We start from the raw sequence: 21,447 nt of genomic DNA, 5'->3' as shown, positions 1-21,447 counted from the left end.
TTAGGGGGTGATTTTAACTGTGTGTGGCCTGGGGAGAAGCGTGAGAGTGTTGCTACAAGTGAGAGATTGGATGGGTCAGCGAGTCTGTTGAAGGGTATGATTGAGGATGTGCGTTTACAGGATGTGTGGAGAGTGAGTGGGAGTGTGGGTGATGGTTTTACCTGGGGGAGTGCATCAGTTAAGTCCCGTATTGATTTTATTTTTGTATCAAAGGTTTTTAAAGTGGCGTTGTGTGTTTTATGTGATAATGTTTTATCTGACCATAAGCTGCTAAAATGTGTTTTAGAATTGCCTGTTGATTTTAAATGTAAACCCACATACTGGAAATTAAACACTACTCTTTTAAACGAAGAACGTGTGTGTGTTGATTTTATTAATAAATATAAGGTTTGGCGTTTTAATAGGGGTAACGAGGATATTTTAACATGGTGGGATAAGATTAAAGTTAACATACGTAATTTTTTTATTTCTGTAGGGAAAAGAAAAGCCAGGGAAAAGAGGGAATTTTATTCAGATTTACAATTTAAGCTACAAGCACTTTACCAAGCAAGATCATATGGCTGTGATGTTGAAGACCAGATTATTGTTTTAAAGGAGGAGGTTAAAAAGGTTTTAGAGCAAAAAGGAAAACAAATTATTTTTAATTCTAAAGTTCAGGTTTTAGAGGAAGATGAGCAGTGCTCGCACTTTTTTTTTTAAAAAATAGCTGTGAGGGCCAGCAATCCTGATGGTCGCATCAAGTTAGAGCTCCGACAAACAACTGCTCTAATGGGCAATAAATAACATATAATCGCTCAGAACTGGGATATGCCCTACTATATATCACTTAAGAAAGCTGTTTGAACGCCAGACACTGGAGAAAAGAGATCCGTATGACCGAAAAAACGGAATTAGACGAAGTCTGAATGCGGCCTGTAACAGAAGGACGACGCAGCACAGTGTGAGCCACGCTATCAGCACACACGCCGCAGTGAGTCATTACATAGAGGCACTAGCTAACGAGCCCAAGACACAGCTTGCTGATAAACCTCCTGTGAGGATCATTGCTTCAAGACCCTGCAAACCGGCTAAATTATGGACCTAAGGTAAAACGTCATACAAATAAAAAGAGACTGCACCATACTCTTATTACCGGGCTATTAAGACTGAGCAGGCCCTATATAACAGCCCTATACTTTGCTTCTACATGTGATCACTCATACTTCAGGCCGACATATATACCTACCTGAACAGAAAAGGCCTTAGAGTATTTAAAAGTGCGCACTACAGGATTAAACAGCGTGAAAATCGCGCGGCCTATCAATCTCTAAATACATACTGTGGGGCAGAATACGATCCCTTATATCAAACTGCATATATCCTAGACTCAAGATGACCTCAAAGAGTAAAACCAAAGGAGATAAGCTTTTAAAGGGACATACAAACATGGGAGGCAAATTGAATGCCTATTTCAAGAGCCATGACACTTCTCTGACTACAGAGCCTGACCTACCTCTCTCCGATACTACAGAACACACCTCACAAGCTCCTACATCAATAGAGGATAAGACACCTATAACACGCTCAGATCTAAAAGCTCTATCCACTAAAGCGGACCTCTCTAATATAATGCAACAAGTGAGTAAAGCTATAAAAGATGGTCTTGCAGAAGTTAAGAGAGATATTAGGGAGCTAGGGGACAGGGTGTTGGAGTTAGAGGACCAAATGGAGGAGACGAATAAAGCCTCAGATAACACTACACAAGCTTTTCAATTTCAATCTGAAGCCATTGAACGTTTACAGATCCAAATGGAAGACCTAGATAACAGAGGCCGAAGGCAGAACCTTCGGATTCGAGGCATACCAGAAAAAATTCTTCCACAACAACTACCCTCCTACTTACAAAATTTGTTCAAATTTTTATTGGATCCTGAAAAAGAACCTATTGCCTTGGACAGAGCCCACAGAGCCCTAAGGCCAAAACCCCCAGACAGTATGCCACCACGAGATGTAATTCTGTGCTGTCACAAGTTTAAGGATAAAGAAAACCTTTTACAAGCATCCAGGAAGAAATCTCCACTTTATTTTGGTGAAGATGTCATTCAGATCTATCCTGACCTTAGCCCGATCACCTTAGCCAAACGTAAGGAGGCCAGATATTTAACTTTACACTTACAAGATCTTGGAATAGCATACCGATGGGGCTTCCCTTTTGCCATCAAAGTCCTGAAGGACGAAAAAACATTTGTATACCGAAACCCAGATGATTTGGAACAGTTCTGCAGGCAGCTGAATATTGCACCACCATCTCTACCCAAGCTGACAGAAACCTCAAGAAAAAGAGACCAAGAGAGATCTTCGTCACCTAAACCACAAAGAAGAAGCTGGTCAACTAGACCCACAAAGAGGAGAAACACAATGGCGTCAGACTCTCCGGCAAGATCATCGGACATAACATGACAAAAATGATAGTAACTCTTAACTCCTTTTCTCTTTTTGATAGCTTTGCTCTGCTAAAGGGCATTATATAGAGAATATCCAGCTTTCTACCAGCAAACCCAGTCGAATGAGTCTTATATCATTGTTTGACATGTTTAAAAAATAAATAATTTGTACCCAAAATAGAGTGGACAGGCACAAACATCAGCCTACTTTCCCCCACCTACTCACTGTTAAGTTAGAATTACAGACCTAGTTTAGCACTGTCTATAATCCTATGATGAGTAATTTTAGGAATGATAGTAAGGTATTCCTTTTGTTTGTTTGTTTTTGTTTGTCTTTTTTACTGATTGACTGTAATTTCATATTTAACACTGTTGGTTTTTTATTTCAGAATCCAGGTTGTCTTTTATTACTTGAAACAGCGATACCTTTTTTTAGCTCTATCAAATTACTAAGACCCCAGGGGATACCTCCGAACTCCATGTCTTCCCAACTCTCAGGTGAGACAAAATCGACTGACACTTACCGCCCCCCATGACCATGACAGTCCCACGAATTCAGATTATTTCACAAAATGTGAAGGGCCTCAATTCGCCAAATAAGCGGTCTGTTGCTCTTAAACACTTTGCTACCTACTCTCACTCTATTATCTTTTTACAAGAGACCCACTTTATCGCAGGTGCAGAGCCTTCTCTAATCTCAAAAGACTTCCCCACAAACTACCATAACGCATACCACGCCAAGAAGCAAGTTGTTACCATACTACTTCATAAACTCCTCCATTTCCAGCTACTTAACAGAATCACAGACACAGAGGGACGGATCCTTATTCTCACAGGTCTCCTGTTTAACAAACCAATCACTCTAGTTAACATCTATGCCCCACTTAGTCGTAGACGAAAATTTTTCCAAAAAGTTCTCTCCCTGGTCTTAGAACACAAGAAAGGTCTGGTTGTGATGGGAGGGGACCTTAACACTGTACTAGACCCAATCATGGACTCGTCTACAAAACATGGACAGGCGAAATCTAGAGCACCGAATACAACCCTATCATGTATAAAAGAACTGGGCCTTATAGACACCTGGCACATACAGCATCCAACACAACACAACTATACCTTTTATTCACATCCATGGGCAACATACACTCGAATTGATTATCTATTTATTGACAGACATCACTTATCCCTTCTAAGAGACTCAGATATTCGACCTACAGCATGGTCTGACCACTCAGCGGTATATCTAGAGTTAGACTGGCCTGAGATTCCAACAATCCCCTACACTTGGAGATTAGAGGACTCACTCCTTCATTACCCCCCAACACAAGAAATACTACAAAAAGCATTGACTGAATATTTCCAATTTAACTGTACTAGTGACTCACTTCCGGGAACTATCTGGGAGGCACACAAGGCGTTCATCAGAGGGGAATGTATAAAGCAAACAGCTAAAATAAAAAAGCAATATCGCTCCTCAGTGACTAATTTAACGACACAGTTATACACACTAGAGGCACAACACAAGAATAACCCATCAAATAAAACACTTCTGTCACAGATAACTAAAATTAGACAAGATATAAACACTATTCTTTCTAAAGAGGCACAGAGAAAGGCCCTAGCACTGAAAAAAATATATTTCTTCGAAGGTAATAGAGCAGGACCCAGATTAGCCAGATTACTTAACCAACAAACTACAAAATCCCACATCCACGAATTAGTGACACCAGCGGGCCAACATCTCATTGAAAGCAGAGATATAGCAGAACAATTCAAAATCTATTATTCAGAGTTATATAATCTACCATCAGATAAATCCCCAAAAAGGCTGACTGAGCTCCAGACATACATAAAAGAGGCCAACCTCCCGAAAATACAGACGACATTAAAAGAAAATTCGAAGCACCTATCTCACTACAGGAAATCCTCTCAGTGATTGCTAAGCTACCCTCTGGGAAGAGCCCAGGCCCAGATGGGTTCACTAACATTTACTATAAAACATTTAGAACCTCACTGGCCCCGCACCTTCTAAACCTATTTAAAACTATAGACGATGGGAAAGTGCTCCCTAGGGAAATGCAACAAGCCCATATTTCAGTTATCCTAAAACAAGGGAAAACACCATCAGACACTAAAAGCTACAGACCTATCTCACTTTTAAACGCGGACCTTAAAATTCTAGGAAAGATCTTAGCTAAAAGAATGAACAGGTTACTAGAAAATATTATCCATACAGACCAGGTTGGGTTCGTACCCCATAGGGAGGCCAGGGATAATACCATAAGAGCCCTGACCCTTATGTCCTACTCTAAACACTATAAGGTACCGACGGTCTTCTTGGCAACAGATGCCGAGAAGGCCTTCGACAGGCTAGATTGGCAGTTCCTCAAAGACACACTTATCGAGATAGGACTGGGGCCCCGAATGTGCAACAGAATATTCAGTCTTTATGCCCACCCCACAGCAAAAGTCAAGGCTAATGGTATATTGTCCCACCCTTTTACAATTAATAATGGCACACGGCAGGGATGCCCCCTATCCCCCCTCCTGTTCATACTTACCATGGAGGTTATGGCCGCTCACATACGTAACAACCACACCATCAAAGGTATAGAAATTGGCCCACATAGCTTTAAAATAGCACTTTACGTGGACAATGTCCTCTTTACAGTTACAGACCCAGCCCAATCCTTGAAAGAAATTATGCTTGAACTCAACCAATTTGGGAGGTTCTCCAATTTTACTGTAAACACGACTAAATCAGAACTACTAAACATATCCCTTAGGCGAGAAGAATTTTCTAAATTAGCAGAGATCTGTCCACTTACACTCAAAACAGACGCTATAAAATACCTGGGTATTTTTCTGTCCCCAAACTCTACCACTCTCTTTAAAAAGAACTTTGAAGCCCTCATGCTATCAACTCAGAAAGACCTAAATACCTGGGCGACAAAACCTTTGTCCTGGTGGGGCAAAATACAAAGTATAAAAATGACAACCCTCCCAAGAATCCTATATACGCTACAAGCCCTACCTATAACCTTGCCAGGTTGGTTCCCTCTGAGACTTCAGAACTATATAAATAGATTCATATGGGGTAATTGTAAACCACGAATAAATAAAGCTACACTATACAGGCCTACTTCAGCGGGAGGCTTAGGCCTGCCGAACATACAGCTATACTTAGACGCGATAGTACTCCAGAGAGTCTATGATTGGCATAACACATCAGGACACAAAGCTTGGATTTCCATTGACTCTCAAATACTGAAAGTCCCGTCTGTAGGAGCCCTTTGTTGGGTCCCTAAACCCTTAAGACCCTTGCAATGCACAACACTCCCGATACACCAACACTTTTTTGACTCATGGGAAAAAATCAAACACAAAAGAAGGGACATCTCTGGACCTAGATTGCCCCTTTTTCCTATCCCATTAAATGCAGAACTAACGGGTGGGTTGGACAGAAACTTTCAAAGAGAAACGGAATGGGGATATACCACTCCTTTAAAAGAGTTTGTCCGAGAGGGGAAACTCATACGTAGAGAAGAATTGCGGGAAGTAGCACAGGGGGCATACTATCCATGGCTAAAGTATAGTCAACTCACACACTTTGTCAACACAACACCATTTCAAAAAGACTATCTAAGGCAATTGACCCCTTTTGAGAACATCTGCTCGGCCAATACACCGTCACCACACTCACTATCCAAAATACGTAGTATATTACAGATTCATATGAAGACAGAACTACCTGCTTATACTAACAACTGGCATAAAGAACTTGGAGCCACTTTAAGCGAGGAGGAATGGGGGAGCATATTCCAAAACATGAAAAAGTCCTCAACCTCTCCGAAACTCCTTGAATTAAATTTTAAAGTGCTCACACGCTGGTATCTGACTCCAGCGAGATTACGCTCTATTTACCCATCCTCCAACGATCAATGTTGGAGAGGTTGCAAAAGGAGAGGCAGTTATCTACACATGTGGTGGGACTGCGAGTTATTAACACAATTATGGCAATTTATAGAAACTCATTTTAGGAAAGGGTTAATCAAAGACCTCCGCCTGACACCCCATATTACCCTTCTGAATAGACTTCCCCAAATACCATGTAGACTTAGAAGACAACTGCTACAAATTGGTATTAATGGAGCTAAAGCTCTAATAGCTTTACACTGGAAAATGCCCGTATCCCCGACAGGACAGATGTGGCTAGCAAAAGTAAACGAACTGTTAGACCTAGAGGAGTTTGGATACTTAAAAAGAATGAGACTAGAATTTTTCCAGAATGTGAGATTCCTCTGGGGAGACTCATTACCCCCAACTGAACACTAACTCACACTGGTCCTCATATAACTTCCCTTTGACTGACTTTTTGACATGGAGTCGGAGGATCCCCTCGGCAAAGTAAGATTTATGAGGAACATATCCTACATAGGTTCATTAGCAACATATCCCTGGATTTGGGTGACACTTTAGAGACTATTTCATGTTGAGCTATACAACCCGGATTTTAATAAATTTTGTTTAATAAATTTAGTATAAAGAAACACTAACTATTCCCAACGCAAAGATGATGATAATGATCAGTAATGTTTAGTTTTGTTTTTGTTATTTTATTTGTTATGTTGTGTGTTATTTACAGATATATATAAGCCTCCATCCTATATTGAGATTTATTTCTTTACATGAATGCACAGATTGTAATATGTAAACCTTTACGGTGAGTGCACCATTGTTTGTGACTTTTTCTTTATGTGCTTTTGATCAATAAATGATGGAAATTTAAAAAAAAAAAAAAATAGCTGTGAATAAAAGTTTTAGAGGGTGAATCTGAGATTTTAAAGATTAAGCAAGTTGTGCATGATTTTTATTCTAATTTATTTTCACCCAAAATTATAGACCGTTCTTTAGAGAAATATTTTTTAAACCTTTTAGATTCCTCTTTTGATTCTGATGATCAGCAGTTTTTAGCACAGGATTTTAATGATAGTGAGATTTTAGGGGTTATTAAAAGTTTTTTAAATGGGAAGACCCCAGGCAATGATGGGTTACCTATTGAGTTTTATAAAAAGTTTTGGGATGTTTTAAAAGACGATTTTATGATTTTAATTAAAAGATGTGCAGATTTTAATGTTTTACCTAAATCTTGGTTACAAGGGGTTGTGGTTTTATTATATAAAAAAGGAGATAAAGAATGTTTAAAGAATTGGTGCCCCATCACTCTTTTAAATTGCGATTATAACATTTTTACTAAGCTTTTATCATCCCGTCTTAAAACTGTCATTGCTAAAGTTATTGCGCCCTGTCAGGCCTGTGCGGTGCCTGGGAGGAGCATAACTGAGATTTTAACTGTTCTTAGAGAGTCCATTTTTTATTCTATACATAGGAACCAGAGTTTAGCTCTTTTTAGTATAGATTTTGAGAAGGCGTTTGACCGGGTTTCGCATGAGTTTTTATTTGATGTTTTAGAGCGAATGGGTGTTCCCGAGAGAATGCGTAAAATGATTAAGAGTGTGTATGAGGGATGTGTGAGTGTTGTGTCTGTGAATGGGTTTATGACTGAGGAGGTGAAGGTGTTGTCTGGTGTAAGACAAGGATGTCCGTTGTCCCCTATTCTGTTTATATGCTGTATGGAACCCCTGTTGTGTGCTTTGAGGAAAGAGAGAATGATTAAGGGTGTTCCTGTGCCTGGTGGTGGAGGTAGACAGATTAAGACTGTGGCGTATATGGATGATGTGACTATTTTGTGTGTGGATCCTGTGTCTATTAAGAGAGCTGTGAGAGTGGTTGAATGGTTTTGTACGGAGTCTGGTTGTAAGGTGAATATGGAAAAATCAGAATGTATGTTGTATGGTAAATGGGATAGTTTGTTGGGTGTTGAGTTGAATGTGGTTAGGGATAAAATAAAAATTTGAGGTGTTTATTTTACGCAGGATATGAAATATGATTTTAATTGGGAACTAGTTTTAGCCAAGGTCAAAAAGAAATTTCAACTCTGGGGTTTTAGGATTTTAACTATTGAAGGAAAGATTTTAATTATTAAACAGATAATTTTACCAATTCTTTTATATGTAGCAATGATTTTATTTCCCCCAGTTTTATGGATAAAAAGAATTATTAGAGAATGTTATGTTTTTATTTGGGGGGCAAAAATGGAGCGATATAAAAGAACGGAATTACAAAAAACTGCTATAAATGGTGGGAAAAATGCAATGGATCTTAATATTTTTAAGTTTTAAATTCCTCGCTTTTAATATAAAGACGGCTCTTCGTGGCGATGATTGCATGGCTGGCCTTTTTATAAAATACGCTGCTGGTTTTATTTTTAAGAGGTACAACTGGATTCCGCTTTTATTAACTAGACCGTATGCTTTTAATCTTCCTAAGCATTTTATTATTTTAGAGAGAATTATTAGAGTTTTTAAACTACAAACTTTTAGCGTTGAGATTTTGCAGGATCATAAAAAGGTTTTAAATGTTTTTAAATCTGGCGAGCAGGTCTCTACAGTTTTAAATTTTTCTAGTGAGGTTTCTCAACGAATTTGGACGAATGTTTCTCATAAAAGGCTAAGTAATTATCAGAAAAACTTAGCCTGGGGGATCGTTACTGGCTCCCTCCAAACCAGGGAGTTCCAGCACAGAAGGGGCTTGGTAGCCAGAGCCAAGTGCCCGAGACCGGAATGTACGGCTGATGAGACACCGTTACATGTGTTCTGGAACTGCCCATATGCGCAAGAGATTTGAAGGAAAGTGAGTCCCCTTTTAAAATGGGAAGGCGGTCTTTATTTTTTAAATCATGAGGCTATTTTATAAGTTTTTATATGTTTGGCTGTTTTTAAATGGTTTTAAACAATCCTTTTGGTTTGCAAGAAATTTATTTTTATTAAAGCATGAAGTTTTATCTGTTAAGAATTGCATCACCTATGCACTGACCCTAATCTATATTTATTATTTAACCCCTTAATGACCACAGCACTTTTCAATTTTCTGTCCGTTTGGGACCAAGGCTATTTTTACATTTTTGCGGTGTTTGTGTTTAGCTGTAATTTTCTTCTTACTCATTTACTGTACCCACACATATTATATACCGTTTTTCTCGCCACTAAATGGACTTTCTAAAGATACCATTATTTTCATCATATCTTATAATTTACTATAAAAAAAAATATAAAATATGAGGAAAAATTGAAAAAAACACACTTTTTCTAACTTTGACCCCCAAAATCTGTTACATATCTACAACCACCAAAAAACACCCATGCTAAATAGTTTCAAAATTTTGTCCTGAGTTTAGAAATACCCAATGTTTACATGTTCTTTGCTTTTTTTGCAAGTTATAGGGCCATAAATACAAGTAGCACTTTGCTATTTCCAAACCACTTTTTTCCAAAATTAGCGCTAGTTACATTAGAACACTAATATCTTTCAGGAATCCCTGAATATCCCTTGACATGTATATATTTTTTTTTAGTAGACATCCCAAAGTATTGATCTAGGACAATTTTGGTATATTTCATACCACCATTTCACCGCCAAATGCGATCAAATACAAAAAATCGTTCACTTTTTCACAAATTTTTTCACAAACTTTTGGTTTCTCACTGAAATTATTTACAAACAACTTGTGCAATTATGGCATAAATGGTTGTAAATTCTTCTCTGGGATCCCCTTTGTTCAGAAATAGCAGACATATATGGCTTTGGCATTGCTTTTTGGTAATTAGAAGGCCGCTAAATGCCACTGCGCACCACAAGTGTATTATGCCCAGCAGTTAAGGGGTTAATTAGGGAGCTTTTAGGGAGCTTGTAGGGTTAATTTTAGCTTTAGTGTAGTATAGTAGACAACCCCAAGTATTGATCTAGGCACATTTTGGTATATTTCATGCCACCATTTCACCGCCAAATGCGATCAAATTGAAAAAAAAGTTAAATTTTTCACAATTTTAGGTTTCTCACTGAAATAATTTACAAACAGCTTGTGCAATTATGGCACAAATGGTTGTAAATGCTTGTCTGGGATCCCCTTTGTTCAGAAATAGCAGACATATATGACTTTGGCGTTGCTTTCTGGTAATTAGAAGGCCGCTAAATCCTGCTGCGCCTCACACGTGTATTATGGCTAGCAGTGAAGGGGTTAATTAGGGAGTTTGTAGGGAGCTTGCAGGGTTAATTTTAGCTTTAGTGTAGAGATCAGCCTCTCACCTGACACATCCCACCCCCTGATCCCTCCCAAACAGCTCCCTTCCCTCCCCCACCCCACAATTGTCCCCGCCATCTTAAGTACTGGCAGAAAGTCTGCCAGTACTAAAATAAAAGTCCCCCCCAAAACCACTCTCTGACCATCCCCTCTGCCTCATTGGGGGCCATCTTGGGTACTGGCAGCTTTCTGCCAGTACCCAGTTTGCAAAAAAAAGTGGGTTTTTTTATATTTATTTGGATTTTTTCTGTAGTGTAGCTTCCCCCCCCCACACAGACAAACACCCACCACCTTGCTGATCTTTATTTTTTTTTTATAAAAGGGCATTTACAAACTTTTTTTTAAGATATTTTCTGTAGTGTAGCGGTTCCCACCCGCTCCCTCCCCGTGCACGCGCCCGCCCCCGCCCTCCCGTGCACGCGCGCGCGTCCGTGCGCGCCCCCGCTCATCCCCGCCCACGATCCCGCCCCCCCTGCAGATATCCAGGGCCATCGATGGCCGCCACCCGCCTCCCGGTCCGGCTCCCACCCACCAACGCAGGGAGCCACCGATCTCCGGTGCAGAGAGGGCCACAGAGTGGCTCTCTCTGCACCGGATGGCTTAAAAAAGTTATTGCAGGATGCCTCCATATCGAGGCATCACTGCAATAACCGGAAAGCAGCTGGAAGCGAGCAGGATCGCTTCCAGCTGCTTTCCAAACCGAGGACGTGCAGGGTACGTTCTCAGGCATTAACTGCCTTTTTTTTGAGGACGTACCCTGCACGTCCTCGGTCGTTAAGGGGTTAAGAGATCGTAGGCTTTTAGGTGAAAAATGTGCAAAGAAATTTTATAGCTTTTATTTCTGGAACAAAATTATTTATTAATACCTTTCCTTACCCCCTCTTCCCTTTTCCCTTTTTTAGGATTATTATTAGGGATTTTTGTGAGGGAGAGTGTGAGGGTGAGTTAGTTGGTGGGGTGAAGTGAGGGTTAGTTTTTTTAGGGTTTAGGGATATGTAGGGTTAGTCCCTGTCTTTCCCTTTTTTCCCTTTAAAATTAACTTAAAATTAATTTTCATCCTTTTTATTAAAATATTTTTTATATATAAATTTTAACAATTCGATTTATATTTTTTACCATTATTTTTTTACCATTATGATGTGATTGAGCGACTTTGTTTTTTGTGGAAGGCTCTTTGTTTTAAGAGGCCTAATTCATTTTTCAAAGTCTTTTATGTCTCATGACTGAATGGTAACTAAAAAAAAAAAAGAAAAAAAAAAAAAATCTGTTCTTATCAGTTTAATATCTGATATGCGCCCTATCTGGGAGCCATATATTAAATGGATTTTTGAAACAGGGAGATGGAAGAAGAGCTTGCTCTGTCCACTCCACGCATTGACCTGGTATTGCAGTACCTCCAGGACCGGTGCACCCCTCTCTTTTGCTGTGTGACAAAAACAGAATCATCATCCCAACAACCAAAAGCCGACAAGCGAAATTGGCTGCTGCAGCAGACTTTGAGACGAAATCCTCAGCAACAAGCTGCTTGCCTGCCTGCATTCTTTTTAGCCCTTCTGTGCGCGCAGCTTTCTTTTGGACTCTTGTTAACCCCTTGTGTGCTGGCCCACAAAAAAGCCTAGAAAATGGCTGTTACTTGGAGAGGAGGCGACGTCTTTGCTATGCTTTTTTTTTATCCATTCTTCATTTGATGAGCATTTCTTAACAAATCTATGTATTGCTGTGTAAATTCATTGATTAATTTATGTATTTCATCATTTTGTATGTATGGATGTGTCCATTGCTTGATTTCTTTATGAGTTTAATAATTTTGTGATATTCTTTTTTTTTTTTGGTCTCTTTCTTTTTTTGTCTCTTTCTTTCTTCTATCTTTCTATCTATCTATTTATCTATCTATCTATCTATCTCTCCTTCTTGGCAGACAATAAAAGTCTTTTGAGCTGTCAATGTTGTCTGTGTGCTTCTTTCTCCACCTGGTGCCTGGACAGGAAAGTTTAAAAAAATGAGTTGAGCCTGCTAGCTAGCTAGGTCGGTAGGTAGGTAGGTAGCTAGGTAGGTAGGTAGGCAGGCAGCTAGGCCCACAAGATCCAGTAGCAGCTAGGTGCAATCAGCCTGATCAGCCAGGTGGCTTTCACACCTTTCTGTCTGTCTCCAGAGTGCAGCTACGATGGCGGGGGGTGGGGGGAAGGAGGGGTGGGGCCGTTTTTGGGAGAGGATGGAGGAGGCGGAGCGATGCAAATTGGAGAGCAGCTATCTGTCCAGTAGTCAGGCAGCAGCAGGTTCGTTGCCGCTGCTGCTTTTTATCATCAAGCAGACTTGTTTTCCCTGGGCAGTAGTTGTCTTTTTTTTGGGCCTAGCAGCCATGGATTGTTGTCGGTTGCTGCTTTTGAATTTCCAATGGTGTGATTTGTCGGCAGCATCATTGGTGTTCCCCATCTCCCCGAGGCAGAGGGAGTGCTTTGAGCATGCGGCGTCTCAGGCAAGAGCGTTGCGGTTATCGCTTCTCTGCCTTTTGGCTCAGATCAAGTGTCTGAGCCATTAGGAGTTGAAGAACCTGTCCCCTCAGCCTGGTGGTGTTTCCTTCGGGTGAAACACCTGCTGCTATTGGGGGGACAGCTATCTGAGACGTCCGGTTGCAATCGAGTTGCCAGTATGGCGGCTATTGTTGGAGCTGTGTCCATGGAGAGTGTTATATGTGGAGTCGTTGGAGAAGGTGTCAGAGGTGTCGGAGGTGCCGGAGGTGTTGGAGGTCTCGTAGGTGTCGGAGGTGCTGGACGTGTCGGAGGTGTTGGAGGTGCTGGATGTGTCGGAGGTGTCGGAGGTGTCAGAGGTGCTGGACGTGTCGGAGGTGTCAGAGGTGCTGGACGTGTCGGAGATGTTGGAGGTGCTGGACGTGTTGGAGGTGTTGGAGGTGCTGGACGTGTTGGAGGTGTTGGAGGTGCTGGACGTGTCGGAGGTGTTGGAGGTGCTGGACATGTCAGAGGTGTCGGAGGTGTTGGAGGTGCTGGACATGTCGGAGGTGTTGGATGTGCTGGACGTGTCGGAGGTGCTGGACATGTTGGAGGTGACAGTGGTGTTGGACGTGTCGGAGGTGTCAGAGGTGTCAGAGGTGCTGGACGTGTCGGAGGTGTTGGATGTGCTGGACGTGTCGGAGGTGCTGGATGTGTCGGAGGTGTTGGATGTGTCAGAGGTGTCGGAGGTGCTGGACGTGTCTGAGGTGTTGGAGGTGCTGGACGTGACGGAGGTGTCGGAGGTGCTGGACGTGTCAGAGGTAATGAGGAAGTTGGAGATCTTAGTAAAGGGAAATCAGGTGGACCTAGGCAGGTGAGTTCTATTGGGACTTACCCGTATGATACATTGCATATCCAAGTGGCTCCTGAATATCAGGTTTTAAAAAAATTGTGTTTTTATTCAAAAAAAATCATGGTTGTGTCATGCTCAGCTGCTGGGAAGCTCTGCAGTCCTCTCTGTGTGCTTGATTGACATGTGTCTGAGCCACCCCTTCCTGATGATGTCACAACCAGGCTTTTTATTCTGGCTTCCTGTTTCTCCAGTGTTCGTTTGTTTGTTAACTTTGAGGCTACTGTTAGGATTTCGCTGAGGAATCTCTCTAACTGCTGCTTTTCTGTTGCCAATCTCTTCAAGGATTTACTATGCTGGATTAACCTTCAACCTCCTGAATACCTGTCTCCAAACAATGCAAGTACTGTTTGTTTTGTGAAACTTTCAAACTTCCTGTTTACCTGCTGCAAACCCTGCATATTCAGACTACTCTGTGTAGTGCAAACTATTCAAATTCTGTTATTTCTGTGAATCCTTCAATCTGCATGTTTACCTGTTTCCAAACTCTGCAAATACTATTATTCAGTGTAAACCTTCAAACTGCTGGATATCCTGTTGCCAATCTCCACAAGTACTGATTATCTGTGTTAACCTTCAAACTACCAGCTTACCTGTTGCTATCACTGCAAGTTCTGACAACACAGTGTTAACCTTCAAACTACCTGATTACATGTTATTAATTCTGCAAGTTCTGACTACACAGTGTTTACCCTCAAACTGCCTGATTACCTGTTGCATACTCTGCAAAGACTGTCTACACAGTGTTAACTCTCAAACTGCCTGATTACCTGTTGCATACTCTGCAAAGACTGTCTACACAGTGTTAACTCTCAAACTGCCTGATTACCTGTTGCATACTCTGCAAAGACTGTCTACTCAGTGTTAACCCTCAAACTGCCTGATTACCTGTTGCATATTCTGCAAAGACTGTCTACACAGTGTTAACCTTCAGACTGCCTGATAACAAATGACCTACTCCTGCATTATTAACTGTTTCCTGTTTTACCCTTCTTCTGTCTGAGTATAAGTGACTATCCCTGCTCTCCTGATTCTGTGGAAGGCATTTCCTGAAACCAGTTCCTTATTCAGAAGTCTATCTGGCTGATATCATGAATTACTTTGGCACAGGCTAACCCTGCTCCATATCGTGAGTACTTTGTTTTTTGGAGGTTGTCGTGGGGTCACGTCCTGGATTAAACTCAGAGTGCAAGGGTGTTGTTTAAGTTCGCCCTTGCATTTGGGTCTACTTCTGGATATTTCCTAACCTGACAGGTTGATTTATTTGGATTTGCATTTGAACAATTTATGTGCTTTCAAGACTTTTTTAGGAAAGGCTATTTTGATTTGACGATGCTTTCCAATCAACTGGTGAATGTTATTTTAGAAAAATGTAGGATTTATAAGGCACATGATGATTTGCAAGGGGTTAAATTTTCAACTATGTTCGGTGGTGGTGAAAAATTATTGATTGTACACATGTATAAACCCCATGTGAAGGAGGAATTACCCGGTATCTAATGAGGTTTTGTTCCAGAATTAATCCGGAAGGCCAAGTGTTTAATTCTTTTGGGGTTTGGATTGGGAAGTGGAAATTCTGTGTCTCTTTCCGCCCAAATGAAGAGGAATTTGAAGGATTTCTAAGACTCCCTCCCCTCTGTTCTCCTTCGGGAGCAACAAAGGATTTTTAGTTTTCAATCAGATGCCCCCGTACTGTCGTACGTGTTTAAGGTACGGGCATGAATTATCTGATTGTGCTGAGGACCAAGTGTGCTGTTTTTGTAAGAAGACTGGTCACTTGAGTAAAGACTGTAAGATTTGTGTGTGTGATCTCTGTGGAGAGTTGTATCACCTTAGTCGTGTTTGCCCTGAGAGGTGAAGGTGGGAGACAAGGAGGCAGCCCTTTGTGGTGCACTTGGGTACTCCTTCTGAGAAGGGGAAGTCTCAGGTGCTTTCTGTGGCGGAACAGCCTGGCACTTTGTCTCCTATGGAAGAAGGGGGTGAAGAGTTAAATTTCACTAGTTCTCAGGTTGTCCTAGAACCTGTGTCTCCTGTTGAAAAACAAGTTCTTATGGATACTAGTCAAGTGGGTCCCTCTGGTTCAATTCAGGGGTCTTTTGTCCCTCCTACCTCTTCTCAGCAAAAGAGGTCTGCAGTATCCCCAACGAAATTTGGTTTTAAGGCTGAGAAGTCTACTTCTGTGAGCCAAAGTCTTTCGAGTCCGGAGTGGATGTTGTGGCTGAGAGGGATGGGAATCCCTCAAAGAAGCTGAAGTTTCAACCTGAGAAGGTTTTTTCCTCTTCTATGGGCCACTTGGAGCAAAATAGATTCTTTGCTCTAGAACAGGACCCGGTGTCCCCTAATGAAGATTTACAGAACGTTGACTTTCGTCTTCTGACTGGGACTGATAAAATTTCGGAGGCTAGTAGTGATGAGGCTAGCGTCATAAAGATTGATGATACATCAATGCCTGATGGAGAGGTTGTAGCAATCCCTGCGCCCAATGACGTTTCTGAGGGCCAGGGTGGTTTCCTGCTTAGGAGGTCTTCTAAGTAGGATGCTGTGCTGCTCCTCTCCAGATGCTTACAATAGCATCTCTAAATACACGTGGCTTAAAAAGCCCTCCTCGGAGGGCGGCCCTGTGTGATTTTTTGGATAACACCAATAATGATATTTTTTATTTACAAGAATGCTGTATAGACAAAAAATGATAAAGTTGAAGTTTTAGAAAATTATTGGGATAGGGGCCCATCCGTAGGGTCTGGGAGTAACGAAAACAAATCTATAGGGGTGGGTATCCTTTTTAATAGCCATGATTTTATCATTAATAGTTTTATGGAAATTGTCCCGGGTAGGCTTTTAGTTGTCCATGTTAGTTATTTTAATTTTAGTTTTAGATGTATTAATGTTTATGCCCCCGTTATTAAAAAAGAGAGGTTAGAGTTTTTTAAGATTTTAGCTTTGTTTTTAGCAGGTTCAGAACCTTTGATTTTAGGTGGGGATTTTAACTGTGTTTTACCAGGTGAGAAGAGGGAGAGTGTGAGTGGGAGTGAGCGTTTGGATGGGTCTGCTAGTTTGTTGAAAGGTATGATTGAGGATTTTAGGTTAAATGATGTAAGGATGAGGTTGAATGGTGCGGATCCTGGTTTCACGTGGGGTAATAGGGCTGTTAAATCCCGTATTGATTTTATGTTTTTATCAAAGGTTTTTAGTTTGCGGTCGTGTGTTTTAAGTGAGAATGTGTTTTCTGACCACAAGCTTTTAGAGTGTGTGTGTGAGTTACCTGCTGAGCAGAATTTTAAATCTTCTTATTGGAAACTAAATACCTCTCTTTTAGATGATGATTTTATTAGACAGAGTTTTATTGATAATAATAAGAAGTGGAGTTTTAGTCAGGGGGATGAGGACATTATTTTAAGGTGGGATAAGGTTAAAGTTTTAATTCGGGACTTTTTTATTAAGATGGGTAAGAGAGTGGCTAGAGAGAAAAGGGAATTTTATGCTAAGCTTAATTTTAGACTTCAAGCACTTTATCAGGCATGTTCTTATGGTTTTAATGTAGATGATGATATTTTAAAATTAAAAGAAGAAATAAGGAGAAATTTAGAGGAAAAGGGGAAACAAATAATTTTTTATTCTAAAGTACAAGTTTTAGAGGAGGAAATCTGATATGTATAGTATGAAGCAAGAGGTTTTTAATTTTTATTCAGATTTATATTCTCCAAATTTTTAGATCCCTCCCTAAAAGAACATTTTTTATCACAATTGGATTCTTCTTTTAATTTTAATGATCAATCTTTTTTAGCTCAGTATTTTAGTTGTGCAGAATTTTTAGGGGTTATTAAAAGTTTTAGTAATGGTAAGACCCCAAGAAATGATGGGTTACCAATTGAATTTTATAGGGTTTTTTGGGATGTTTTAAAGGATAATTTTATGATTTTATTTAAAAAGTGTAGTGATTTTAATATGTTACCTTTATCTTGGACCCAGGGAGTTGTTGTTTTAATTTATAAAAAAGGTGATAAAGATTTTATTAAGAACTGGCGTCCCATTACACTTTTAAATACTGATTATAAAATTTTTACTAAACTTTTAGCATCCCGTTTGAAATCTGTCATTTCCAAAGTTGTAGCCCCCTGTCAGGCCTGTGCGGTGCCTGGGAGGAGTATAACGGAAATTTTAAGCACGATTAGAGATTCGATATTTTATTGTTTAGATAGGGACCAGAGCTTGGCTCTTTTTAGTGTAGATTTTGAGAAAGCCTTTGATCGCGTGTCACATGAGTTTTTATTTACGGTTTTAGAGAGGATGGGTGTGCCTGTACGGAAATCTGATATTAATGGTATGTAGCAAGAGGTTTTTAATTTTTATTCGGATTTATATTCTCCAAATTTTTAGATCCCTCCCTAAAAGAATTTTTCTTTATCACAATTGGATTCTTCTTTTAATTTTAATGATCATTCTTTTTTAGCTCAGGATTTTAGTTGTACAGAAATTTTAGAGGTTATTAAAAGTTTTAGTAATGGTAAAACCCCGGGGAATGATGGGTTACCAATTGAATTTTATAGGTTTTTTTGGGATGTTTAAAAGGATGATTTTATGATTTTATTTAAAAAGTTTGGTGATTTTAATATTTTACCTTTATCTTGGACGCAGGGAGTTGTGGTTTTAATTTATAAAAAAGGTGATAAAGATTTTATTAAGAACTGGCGTCCCATTACACTTTTAAATACTGATTATAAAATTTTTACTAAACTTTTAGCATCCCGTTTGAAGTCTGTCATTTCTAAAGTTGTAGCCCCCTGTCAGGCCTGTGCGGTGCCTGGGAGGAGTATAACGGAAATTTTAAGCACGATTAGAGATTCGATATTTTATTGTTTAGATAGGGACCAGAGCTTGGCTCTTTTTAATGTAGACTTTGAGAAAGCCTTCGATCGCGTGTCACATGAGTTTTTATTTACGGTTTTAGAGAGGATGGGTGTGCCTGTACGGATGCTAAATCAGATTAAGAGTGTGTATGATGGTTGTGTGAGTAGAGTGTCTGTTAATGGGCTTTTAACTGATGGTGTTTTTATTAAGTCTGGGGTTAAGCAGGGCTGCCCCTTATCACCTATTTTATTTATTTGTTGTGTTGAGCCACTATTATGTGCATTAAGAAAAGACAAGGTGATTCGTGGTGTGCCTGTTCCTGGAGGGGGAGGAACGGAAGCTAAAACCGTGGCATACATGGATGACATCACCATTCTGTGCACTGACATAGTCTCTTTAAATAGAGCGGTAAGGACTGTGGAGTGGTTCTGTTGTGCGTCTGGGTGTAAGATGAATGCGGATAAATCTGAGTGTATGTTGTATGGCCGGTGGGGCAGTTTGCTTGGTGTGACTGTGCCGCTTGTGAGAGATAAGATTAAGATTTTAGGCATCTATTTTACGGGTAACATGAAGTATGATTTTATGTGGGAAACCGTTTTAGCTAAAGTGAAGAAAAAAATTCAGTTGTGGGCTTTTAGGAAGTTAACTTTAGAGGGTAAGATTTTAGTAGTGAGACAAGTGATTTTACCCATTGTTTTATATGTATCCATGGTTTTATTTCCCCCGGTTTTATTTTTAAAGAGAATTATCCGTGAATGTTTTATTTTTTATTGGGGGGCTAAAATGGAGCGTTTTAAAAGAACTGAATTAATTGTCTTTTAATGGTGGGAAGAACGCTCTGGACATGGATAGGTTTTTAAGTTTTAAGTTTTTATCCTATAATATAAAGATGGCTCTTTGCAGTGAGGATTGCATTGCTAGTTTGTTTATAAAATACACCACTGGATTTATTTTTCACAAATACAAATGGGTTCAATTGGCTTTGAATAGACCTTATGCGTTTAACCTGCCCAAACATTATGTGGTTTTAGAGAGAATCATTCGAGTTTTTAAGTTGCAGAATTTTACTACAGAGACTTTAATTGACCATAAGAAAATTTTTGGGGTATTTTTCACTGGCGAAGTTATAAGTCCTGTTATAAATTTTTCTGCTATTGTCTCTCGACAAGTCTGGAAGAATGTGGCGCATAAATTTCTATCTAACTTCCAGAAGGATTTGGCCTGGGGGATTGTCACAGACTCTCTCCCTACCAGGGAATTCCAGCATAGACGGGGCCTGGTTGCCAGTGCCAAGTGCCCTCGAGCAGGGTGTGAGAGTTGTGAGACGCCACTTCACATCTTTTGGAACTGCAGATTTGCACAAGAGGTCTGGAGGCAAATTAGTCCCCTTCTAAAGTGGGTAGGCGGTCTGAGGATTCTCAACCATGAGGCTGTTTTATATGGCAAGATGCTTTGCATAGCGGAAGAAAAGTTTTTATATGTCTGGCTTATTATCAATTATTTTAAAGAAGCCATCTGGCTGGCCAGAAATATTTTACTTTTTAATCATGAACTTTTATCTGTAAAGAACTGTGTACAATATGCCCTGAGTTTAATCCATATTTATTATTTACGTGAAAGGAAAAGCATCGGAGATAAAGACGCTAATGCACATTTTGGCTTTCTGTTCTGGAGCCGGATCTCCTTTTAATTATATTTTATGCTTTTCTAGGGACAGTTGTAGGGACAGCTGTAGGGAAAGCTGTAGGGTCAGTTAGTTGGGTTGGTGAAGAGAGGGACAGAGCTGAGGGTGAGCTTATAGGGTTATTCTAAGGGACAGTTCTTTTATGCCAGTCGTTTTATGCCAGTTATTTTATTCCAGTTTTTTATGTCATTTTATGTCTGTTTGTTTATGTCAGTTTGTTTTATGTCTGTTTGTTTATGCCAGTTTTTACTGATTTTTCTGGCTTTTTCACAGATGATGTGATTGAGTCCCTCATTGGTTTTATGTGCGTATTCTCCTTCGGGGGAATTAAAACTGGAGGTTAACTCTTAACTGAAGTGAAGAAAAAAAAAAAATCTGTTCTTATCAGTTTAATATCTGATACGCGCCCTATCTGGGTGCCATATATTAAATGGATTTTTGAAACAGGGAGATGGAAGAAGAGCTTGCTCTGTCCACTCCACGCATTGACCTGGTATTGCAGTACCTCCAGGACCGGTGCACCCCTCTCTTTTGCTGTGTGACAAAACCAGAATCATCCCAACAACCAAAAGCCGACAAGCGAAATGAGCTGCTGCTGCCGATTTTTGGAAGAAAGCCTCAGCAACAAGCTGCTTTCCTGCCTGCTTTCTTTTTTGCCATTCTGTGCACATAGCTTTCTTTTGGACTCTTGTTAACCCCTTGTGTGCTGGCCCAAAAAAGCCTAGGAAACGGCTGTTACCTGGCGAGGCGACGTGTTTGCTATCCTTTTTTGTTTATTCTTCATTTGATGAGCATTTCTTCACAAATCTATGTATTGCTGTGTAAATTCATTTATTTATTTATGTGTTTCATCATTTTGTATGTATTGATGTGTCCATTGCTTGATTTATTTATGTGTTTAATAATTATGTTTTTCTTTCTTTCTTTCTTTCTTT

At 40.0% G+C, this 21,447-nt stretch overlaps 1 non-coding gene and 1 pseudogene across 1 annotated transcript; both read left to right on the top strand.

Moving 5' to 3' along the window:
• Positions 1-11,815: 11,815 nt before the first annotated feature.
• On the top strand, positions 11,816-12,039 carry LOC128655002 (uncharacterized; annotated as a pseudogene).
• Positions 12,040-20,854: 8,815 nt separating this feature from the next.
• Positions 20,855-21,039, top strand: LOC128654964 (U2 spliceosomal RNA). Its single transcript, XR_008401592.1, has one exon. It is a non-coding gene; the product is annotated as a U2 spliceosomal RNA (small nuclear RNA).
• Positions 21,040-21,447: the final 408 nt, after the last annotated feature.

The sequence above is a fragment of the Bombina bombina genome, chromosome 3 (assembly GCF_027579735.1).
Source record: "Bombina bombina isolate aBomBom1 chromosome 3, aBomBom1.pri, whole genome shotgun sequence".
Classification (NCBI taxonomy): domain Eukaryota; kingdom Metazoa; phylum Chordata; class Amphibia; order Anura; family Bombinatoridae; genus Bombina; species Bombina bombina.
The sequence above is the reverse complement of the archived record's forward strand: the minus strand, read 5'-3'. Positions and strand labels throughout refer to the sequence as shown.